We start from the raw sequence: 10000 nt of genomic DNA on the forward strand, positions 1-10000 counted from the left end.
GAGGAAGTGTCCTAACTGTGTAACTACGGCCCTGTGAGGAAGTGTCCTAACTGTAACTACGACCCTGTGAGTAAGTGTCCTAACTGTGTAACTACGGCCCTGTGAGGAAGTGTCCTAACTGTGTAACTACGACCCTGTGAGGAAGTGTCCTAACTGTGTAACTACGGCCCTGTGAGGAAGTGTCCTAACTGTGTAGCTACGACCCTGTGAGGAAGTGTCCTAACTGTGTAGCTACGACCCTGTGAGGAAGTGTCCTAACTGTGTAGCTACGGCCCTGTGAGGAAGTGTCCTAACTGTAACTACGACCCTGTGAGGAAGTGTCCTAACTGTGTAACTACGGCCCTGTGAGGAAGTGTCCTAACTGTGTAACTACGGCCCTGTGAGGAAGTGTCCTAACTGTGTAACTACGGCCCTGTGAGGAAGTGTCCTAACTGTGTAACTACGGCCCTGTGAGGAAGTGTCCTAACTGTGTAACTACGGCCCTGTGAGGAAGTGTCCTAACTGTGTAACTACGGCCCTGTGAGGAAGTGTCCTAACTGTAACTACAGCCCTGTGAGGAAGTGTCCTAACTGTGTAACTACGACCCTGTGAGGAAGTGTCCTAACTGTAACTACGGCCCTGTGAGGAAGTGTCCTAACTGTGTAACTACAGCCCTGTGAGGAAGTGTCCTAACTGTGTAACTACGGCCCTGTGAGGAAGTGTCCTAACTGTGTAACTACGGCCCTGTGAGGAAGTGTCCTAACTGTGTAACTACGGCCCTGAGGGGAAGTGTCCTAACTGTGTAACTACAGCCCTGTGAGGAAGTGTCCTAACTGTGTAACTACGGCCCTGTGAGGAAGTGTCCTAACTGTGTAACTACGGCCCTGTGAGGAAGTGTCCTAACTGTGTAACTACGGCCCTGTGAGGAAGTGTCCTAACTGTGTAACTACGGCCCTGTGAGGAAGTGTCCTAACTGTGTAACTACGGCCCTGTGAGGAAGTGTCCTAACTGTGTAACTACGGCCCTGTGAGGAAGTGTCCTAACTGTGTAACTACGGCCCTGTGAGGAAGTGTCCTAACTGTAACTACGGCCCTGTGAGGAAGTGTCCTAACTGTGTAGCTACGGCCCTGTGAGGAAGACCGTGTCTGTTTGTCTCTCCAGGTGTTGAACGAGGCAGTAGGGGCCATCTTGACCGTGTCTGTTTGTCTCTCCAGGTGTTGAACGAGGCAGTAGGGGCCATCTTGACCGTGTCTGTTTGTCTCTCCAGGTGTTGAACGAGGCAGTAGGGGCCATCTTGACCGTGTCTGTTTGTCTCTCCAGGTGTTGAACGAGGCAGTAGGGGCCATCTTGACCGTGTCTGTTTGTCTCTCCAGGTGTTGAACGAGGCAGTAGGGGCCATCTTGACCGTGTCTGTTTGTCTCTCCAGGTGTTGAACGAGGCGGTAGGGGCCATCTTGACCGTGTCTGTTTGTCTCTCCAGGTGTTGAACGAGGCGGTAGGGGCCATCTTGACCGTGTCTGTTTGTCTCTCCGGGTGTTGAACGAGGCGGTAGGGGCCATCTTGACCGTGTCTGTTTGTCTCTCCAGGTGTTGAACGAGGCGGTAGGGACCATCTTGACCGTGTCTGTTTGTCTCTCCAGGTGTTGAACGAGGCGGTAGAGGCCATCTTGACCGTGTCTGTTTGTCTCTCCAGGTGTTGAACGAGGCAGTAGGGGCCATCTTGACCGTGTCTGTTTGTCTCTCCAGGTGTTGAACGAGGCAGTAGGGGCCATCTTGACCATTTGTCTCTCCAGGTGTTGAACGAGGCAGTAGGGGCCATCTTGACCGTGTCTGTTTGTCTCTCCAGGTGTTGAACGAGGCGGTAGGGGCCATCTTGACCGTGTCTGTTTGTCTCTCCAGGTGTTGAACGAGGCGGTAGGGGCCATCTTGACCGTGTCTGTTTGTCTCTCCAGGTGTTGAACGAGGCAGTAGGGGCCATCTTGACCGTGTCTGTTTGTCTCTCCAGGTGTTGAACGAGGCGGTAGGGGCCATCTTGACCGTGTCTGTTTGTCTCTCCAGGTGTTGAACGAGGCGGTAGAGGCCATCTTGACCGTGTCTGTTTGTCTCTCCAGGTGTTGAACGAGGCGGTAGGGACCATCTTGACCGTGTCTGTTTGTCTCTCCAGGTGTTGAACGAGGCGGTAGAGGCCATCTTGACCGTGTCTGTTTGTCTCTCCAGGTGTTGAACGAGGCGGTAGAGGCCATCTTGACCGTGTCTGTTTGTCTCTCCAGGTGTTGAACGAGGCAGTAGGGGCCATCTTGACCGTGTCTGTTTGTCTCTCCAGGTGTTGAACGAGGCAGTCGAGGCCATCTTGACCGTGTCTGTTTGTCTCTCCAGGTGTTGAACGAGGCGGTAGGGACCATCTTGACCGTGTCTGTTTGTCTCTCCAGGTGTTGAACGAGGCGGTAGGGGCCATCTTGACCGTGTCTGTTTGTCTCTCCAGGTGTTGAACGAGGCAGTAGAGGCCATCTTGACCGTGTCTGTTTGTCTCTCCAGGTGTTGAACGAGGCAGTAGGGGCCATCTTGACCGTGTCTGTTTGTCTCTCCAGGTGTTGAACGAGGCGGTAGAGGCCATCTTGACCGTGTCTGTTTGTCTCTCCAGGTGTTGAACGAGGCAGTAGGGGCCATCTTGACCGTGTCTGTTTGTCTCTCCGGGTGTTGAACGAGGCAGTAGGGGCCATCTTGACCGTGTCTGTTTGTCTCTCCAGGTGTTGAACGAGGCAGTAGGGGCCATCTTGACCGTGTCTGTTTGTCTCTCCGGGTGTTGAACGAGGCAGTAGGGGCCATCTTGACCGTGTCTGTTTGTCTCTCCAGGTGTTGAACGAGGCGGTAGGGACCATCTTGACCGTGTCTGTTTGTCTCTCCAGGTGTTGAACGAGGCAGTAGGGGCCATCTTGACCGTGTCTGTTTGTCTCTCCAGGTGTTGAACGAGGCAGTAGGGGCCATCTTGACCGTGTCTGTTTGTCTCTCCAGGTGTTGAACGAGGCGGTAGGGACCATCTTGACCGTGTCTGTTTGTCTCTCCAGGTGTTGAACGAGGCAGTAGGGGCCATCTTGACCGTGTCTGTTTGTCTCTCCAGGTGTTGAACGAGGCGGTAGGGGCCATCTTGACCGTGTCTGTTTGTCTCTCCAGGTGTTGAACGAGGCAGTAGGGGCCATCTTGACCATTTGTCTCTCCAGGTGTTGAACGAGGCAGTAGGGGCCATCTTGACCGTGTCTGTTTGTCTCTCCAGGTGTTGAACGAGGCGGTAGGGGCCATCTTGACCGTGTCTGTTTGTCTCTCCAGGTGTTGAACGAGGCGGTAGGGGCCATCTTGACCGTGTCTGTTTGTCTCTCCAGGTGTTGAACGAGGCAGTAGGGGCCATCTTGACCGTGTCTGTTTGTCTCTCCAGGTGTTGAACGAGGCGGTAGGGGCCATCTTGACCGTGTCTGTTTGTCTCTCCAGGTGTTGAACGAGGCGGTAGAGGCCATCTTGACCGTGTCTGTTTGTCTCTCCAGGTGTTGAACGAGGCGGTAGGGACCATCTTGACCGTGTCTGTTTGTCTCTCCAGGTGTTGAACGAGGCGGTAGAGGCCATCTTGACCGTGTCTGTTTGTCTCTCCAGGTGTTGAACGAGGCGGTAGAGGCCATCTTGACCGTGTCTGTTTGTCTCTCCAGGTGTTGAACGAGGCAGTAGGGGCCATCTTGACCGTGTCTGTTTGTCTCTCCAGGTGTTGAACGAGGCAGTCGAGGCCATCTTGACCGTGTCTGTTTGTCTCTCCAGGTGTTGAACGAGGCGGTAGGGACCATCTTGACCGTGTCTGTTTGTCTCTCCAGGTGTTGAACGAGGCGGTAGGGGCCATCTTGACCGTGTCTGTTTGTCTCTCCAGGTGTTGAACGAGGCAGTAGGGGCCATCTTGACCGTGTCTGTTTGTCTCTCCGGGTGTTGAACGAGGCAGTAGGGGCCATCTTGACCGTGTCTGTTTGTCTCTCCAGGTGTTGAACGAGGCAGTAGGGGCCATCTTGACCGTGTCTGTTTGTCTCTCCGGGTGTTGAACGAGGCAGTAGGGGCCATCTTGACCGTGTCTGTTTGTCTCTCCAGGTGTTGAACGAGGCGGTAGGGACCATCTTGACCGTGTCTGTTTGTCTCTCCAGGTGTTGAACGAGGCAGTAGGGGCCATCTTGACCGTGTCTGTTTGTCTCTCCAGGTGTTGAACGAGGCAGTAGGGGCCATCTTGACCGTGTCTGTTTGTCTCTCCAGGTGTTGAACGAGGCGGTAGGGACCATCTTGACCGTGTCTGTTTGTCTCTCCAGGTGTTGAACGAGGCAGGAGGGGCCATCTTGACCGTGTCTGTTTGTCTCTCCAGGTGTTGAACGAGGCGGTAGGGGCCATCTTGACCGTGTCTGTTTGTCTCTCCAGGTGTTGAACGAGGCAGTAGGGGCCATCTTGACCGTGTCTGTTTGTCTCTCCAGGTGTTGAACGAGGCGGTAGAGGCCATCTTGACCGTGTCTGTTTGTCTCTCCAGGTGTTGAACGAGGCAGTAGGGGCCATCTTGACCGTGTCTGTTTGTCTCTCCAGGTGTTGAACGAGGCAGTCGAGGCCATCTTGACCGTGTCTGTTTGTCTCTCCAGGTGTTGAACGAGGCAGGAGGGGCCATCTTGACCGTGTCTGTTTGTCTCTCCAGGTGTTGAACGAGGCAGTCGAGGCCATCTTGACCGTGTCTGTTTGTCTCTCCGGGTGTTGAACGAGGCAGTAGGGGCCATCTTGACCGTGTCTGTTTGTCTCTCCGGGTGTTGAACGAGGCAGTAGGGGCCATCTTGACCGTGTCTGTTTGTTTCTCCAGGTGTTGAACGAGGCAGTAGGGGCCATCTTGACCGTGTCTGTTTGTCTCTCCAGGTGTTGAACGAGGCGGTAGGGGCCATCTTGACCGTGTCTGTTTGTCTCTCCAGGTGTTGAACGAGGCAGTAGGGGCCATCTTGACCGTGTCTGTTTGTCTCTCCAGGTGTTGAACGAGGCAGTAGGGGCCATCTTGACCGTGTCTGTTTGTCTCTCCAGGTGTTGAACGAGGCGGTAGGGGGCCATCTTGACCGTGTCTGTTTGTCTCTCCAGGTGTTGAACGAGGCGGTAGAGGCCATCTTGACCGTGTCTGTTTGTCTCTCCAGGTGTTGAACGAGGCGGTAGGGGCCATCTTGACCGTGTCTGTTTGTCTCTCCAGGTGTTGAACGAGGCGGTAGGGGCCATCTTGACCGTGTCTGTTTGTCTCTCCAGGTGTTGAACGAGGCGGTAGGGGCCATCTTGACCGTGTCTGTTTGTCTCTCCAGGTGTTGAACGAGGCGGTAGGGGCCATCTTGACCGTGTCTGTTTGTCTCTCCAGGTGTTGAACGAGGCAGTAGGGGCCATCTTGACCGTGTCTGTTTGTCTCTCCAGGTGTTGAACGAGGCAGTAGGGGCCATCTTGACCGTGTCTGTTTGTCTCTCCAGGTGTTGAACGAGGCAGTAGGGGCCATCTTGACCGTGTCTGTTTGTCTCTCCAGGTGTTGAACGAGGCGGTAGGGGCCATCTTGACCGTGTCTGTTTGTCTCTCCGGGTGTTGAACGAGGCAGTAGGGGCCATCTTGACCGTGTCTGTTTGTCTCTCCAGGTGTTGAACGAGGCAGTAGGGGCCATCTTGACCGTGTCTGTTTGTCTCTCCAGGTGTTGAACGAGGCGGTAGGGGCCATCTTGACCGTGTCTGTTTGTCTCTCCAGGTGTTGAACGAGGCGGTAGGGGCCATCTTGACCGTGTCTGTTTGTCTCTCCAGGTGTTGAACGAGGCAGTAGGGGCCATCTTGACCGTGTCTGTTTGTCTCTCCAGGTGTTGAACGAGGCGGTAGGGGCCATCTTGACCGTGTCTGTTTGTCTCTCCGGGTGTTGAACGAGGCAGTAGGGGCCATCTTGACCGTGTCTGTTTGTCTCTCCAGGTGTTGAACGAGGCAGTAGGGGCCATCTTGACCGTGTCTGTTTGTCTCTCCAGGTGTTGAACGAGGCGGTAGGGGCCATCTTGACCGTGTCTGTTTGTCTCTCCAGGTGTTGAACGAGGCAGTAGGGGCCATCTTGACCGTGTCTGTTTGTCTCTCCAGGTGTTGAACGAGGCAGTAGGGGCCATCTTGACCGTGTCTGTTTGTCTCTCCAGGTGTTGAACGAGGCAGTAGGGGCCATCTTGACCGTGTCTGTTTGTCTCTCCAGGTGTTGAACGAGGCAGGAGGGGCCATCTTGACCGTGTCTGTTTGTCTCTCCAGGTGTTGAACGAGGCAGTAGGGGCCATGATGTACCACACCATCACTCTGACCAGAGAGGACCTGGAGAAGTTCAAGGCCCTACGCATCATCATCCGCATCGGCAGCGGCTACGACAACATCGACATCAAGGCAGCCGGAGAGCTGGGTACGCACCAATATTCACCCAACTATGATCGGCAGAATGGAGTCACTTAGCAGAGACGCGTTGTCAGGGTCTTCCTGTGGTGAAGTAGAGGAGGACCAAAACGCAGCGTGGTTATATTGACTCATGTTTAATAAAAACAGATAAACATGAACACTACAAAACAATAAATGTGGAAAACCAAAACAGCCCTATCTGGTGCAAAACACAGAGACAGGAACAATCACCCACAAACACACAGTGAAACCCAGGCTACCTAAGTATGATTCTCAATCAGAGATAACTAATGACACCTGCCTCTGATTGAGAACCATACTAGGCCGAAACATCGAAATAACCAAAACATAGAAAAACAAACATAGACTACCCACCCCAACTCACGCCCTGACCAGACTAAATAATGACAAAACAAAGGAAATAAAGGTCAGAACGTGACACACGTGCAGGGCACTCGGAAAGTATTCAGACCCCTTGATTTCTTTCCACATGTTTACGTTACAGCCTTGTTCTAAAATGGATGAAATAAAGATTTGTCCTCATCACACGCAATACCCAGGTCCTTCTGTAGCTCAGTTGGTAGAGCATGGCGCTTGTAACGCCAGGGTAGTGGGTTCGATTCCCGGGACCACCCATACGTAGAATGTATGCACACATGACTGTAAGTCGCTTTGGATAAAAGCGTCTGCTAAATGGCATATATTATATATCATATATATATATTATTATTATATATATTATACCTCATAATGACAACGCAAAAACTGGTTCTTGTAAATTGTAGCTAATTTATTACAAATAGAAAAGATACCTTATTTACATAAGTATTCAGACCTTTTGCTCTGAGACTCGGGTGCGTCCTGTTTTCATTAATCATCATTGAGGTGTCAGTGCAAAAACCAAGCCATGAGGTCAAAGGCTCCGAGACAGGATCGTGTCGAGGCACAGATCTGGGAAAGGGTACCAAAAGATTTCTGCAGCATTGAAGGTTCCCAAGAACACAGTGGCCTCCATCATTCTTAAATGGAAGAAGTTTGGAACCACCAAGACTCTTCCTAGAGCTGGCCACCCGGCCAAACTGAGCAACCGGGGCCAGACGGAAGCCGCTTCTCAGTAAAAGGCACATGACAGCCCGCTTGGAGTTTGCCAAAAGGCACCTAAATAACTCTCAGACCATGAGAAACAAGATTCTCTGGTCTGATGAAACAAGGTTGAACTATTTGTCCTGAATGCCAAGCGTCACGTCTGGAGGAAACCTGGCACCATCCCTACGGTGAAGCATGGTGGTGGCAGCATCATGCTATGGGGATGTTCTTCAGGGACTGGGAGACTAGTCAGGATCGAGGGAAAGATGAACGGAGCAAAGTACAGAGAGATCCTTGATGAAAACCTGCTCCAGAGCCTCAGGACCTCAGACTGGGGCGAAGGTTCACCTTCCAGCAGGACAACAACCCTAAGTACACAGCCAACACAATGCAGGAGTGGTATCGGGACAAGTCTCTGAATGTCCTTGAGTGTCCTCCTCCCCAGGTGTCTCTTAATCTAACTCTGTGTGTCCTCCTCCCCAGGTGTCTCTTAATATAACTCTGTGTGTCCTCCTCCCCCAGGTGTCTCTTAATCTAACTCTGTGTGTCCTCCTCCCCCAGGTGTCTCTTAATCTAACTCTGTGTGTCCTCCTCCCCAGGTGTCTCTTAATCTAACTCTGTGTGTCCTCCTCCCCCAGGTGTCTCTTAATCTAACTCATGTGTCCTCCTCCCCAGGTGTCTCTTAATCTAACTCTGTGTGTCCTCCTCCCCAGGTGTCTCTTAATCTAACTCTGTGTGTCCTCCTCCCCAGGTGTCTCTTAATCTAACTCTGTGTGTCCTCCTCCCCCAGGTGTCTCTAACTCTGTGTGTCCCCCTCCCCCAGGTGTCTCTAACTCTGTGTGTCCTCCTCCCCAGGAGTCTCTTAATCTAACTCTGTGTGTCCTCCTCCCCAGGTGTCTCTTAATCTAACTCTGTGTGTCCTCCTCCCCCAGGTGTCTCTTAATCTAACTCTGTGTGTCCTCCTCCCCCAGGTGTCTCTTAATCTAACTCTGTGTGTCCTCCTCCCCAGGTGTCTCTTAATCTAACTCTGTGTGTCCTCCTCCCCCAGGTGTCTCTTAATCTAACTCTGTGTGTCCTCCTCCCCCAGGTGTCTCTTAATCTAACTCTGTGTGTCCTCCTCCCCCAGGTGTCTCTAACTCTGTGTGTCCTCCTCCCCCAGGTGTCTCTTAATCTAACTCTGTGTGTCTCCCTCCCCCAGGTGTCTCTTAATCTAACTTTGTGTGTCCTCCTCCCCTGGTGTCTCTAACTCTGTGTGTCCTCCTCCCCAGGTGTCTCTCTGTGTGTAACCTCCTCTCCCCAGGTGTCTTAATCTAACTCTGTGTGTCCTCCTCCCCTGGTGTCTCTAACTCTGTGTGTCCTCCTCCCCAGGTGTCTCTTAATCTAACTCTGTGTGTCCTCCTCCCCCAGGTGTCTCTTAATCTAACTCCTCCCCCAGGTGTGTGTCCTCCTCCCCAGGTGTCTCTTAATCTAACTCTGTGTGTCCTCCTCCCCAGGTGTCTCTAACTCTGTGTGTCCTCCTCCCCCAGGTGTCTCTAACTCTGTGTGTCCTCCTCCCCAGGTGTCTCTTAATCTAACTCTGTGTGTCCTCCTCCCCAGGTGTCTCTAACTCTGTGTGTCCTCCTCCCCAGGTGTCTCTAACTCTGTGTGACCTGCTCCCCCAGGTGTCTCTTAATCTAACTCTGTGTCCTCCCCAGGTGTCTCTAACTCTGTGTGTCCTCCTCCCCCACTCTGTCTCCCTCCCCAGGTGTCTCTTAATCTAACTTTGTGTCCTCCCCCCTGGTGTCCCCAGGTGTCTCTTAATCTAACTCTGTGTGTCCTCCTCCCCCAGGTGTCTCTTAATCTAACTCTGTGTGTCCTCCCCCAGGTGTCTCTAACTCTGTGTGTCCTCCTCCCCAGGTGTCTCTTAATCTAACTCTGTGTGTCCTCCTCCCCCAGGTGTCTCTTAACTTTGTGTGTCCTCCTCTAACTCTGTGTGTCCTCCTCCCCCAGGTGTCTCTTAATCTAACTCTGTGTGTCCTCCTCCCCCAGGTGTCTCTTAATCTAACTCTGTGTGTCCTCCTCCCCCAGGTGTCTCTTAATCTAACTCTGTGTGTCCTCCTCCCCAGGTGTCTCTTAATCTAACTCTGTGTGTCCTCCTCCCCCAGGTGTCTCTTAATCTAACTCTGTGTGTCCTCCTCCCCCAGGTGTCTCTAACTCTGTGTGTCCTCCTCCCCCAGGTGTCTCTTAATCTAACTCTGTGTGTCCTCCTCCCCCAGGTGTCTCTTAATCTAACTCTGTGTGTCCTCCTCCCCCAGGTGTCTCTTAATCTAACTCTGTGTGTCCTCCTCCCCCAGGTGTCTCTTAATCTAACTCTGTGTGTCCTCCTCCCCCAGGTGTCTCTAACTCTGTGTGTCCTCCTCCCCAGGTGTCTCTAACTCTGTGTGTCCTCCTCCCCAGGTGTCTCTAACTCTGTGTGTCCTCCTCCCCCAGGTGTCTCTAACTCTGTGTGTCCTCCTCCCCCAGGTGT

General features: G+C 52.7%; 1 pseudogene; it reads left to right on the forward strand.

Annotated features, from left to right (window-relative positions):
* The window catches only part of LOC118383808 (uncharacterized), a 102221-nt pseudogene that overhangs the window by 59503 nt on the left and 32718 nt on the right, over positions 1-10000 (forward strand).

The sequence above is a fragment of the Oncorhynchus keta genome, unplaced genomic scaffold (genome assembly GCF_023373465.1).
Source record: "Oncorhynchus keta strain PuntledgeMale-10-30-2019 unplaced genomic scaffold, Oket_V2 Un_contig_1869_pilon_pilon, whole genome shotgun sequence".
NCBI lineage: Eukaryota > Metazoa > Chordata > Actinopteri > Salmoniformes > Salmonidae > Oncorhynchus > Oncorhynchus keta.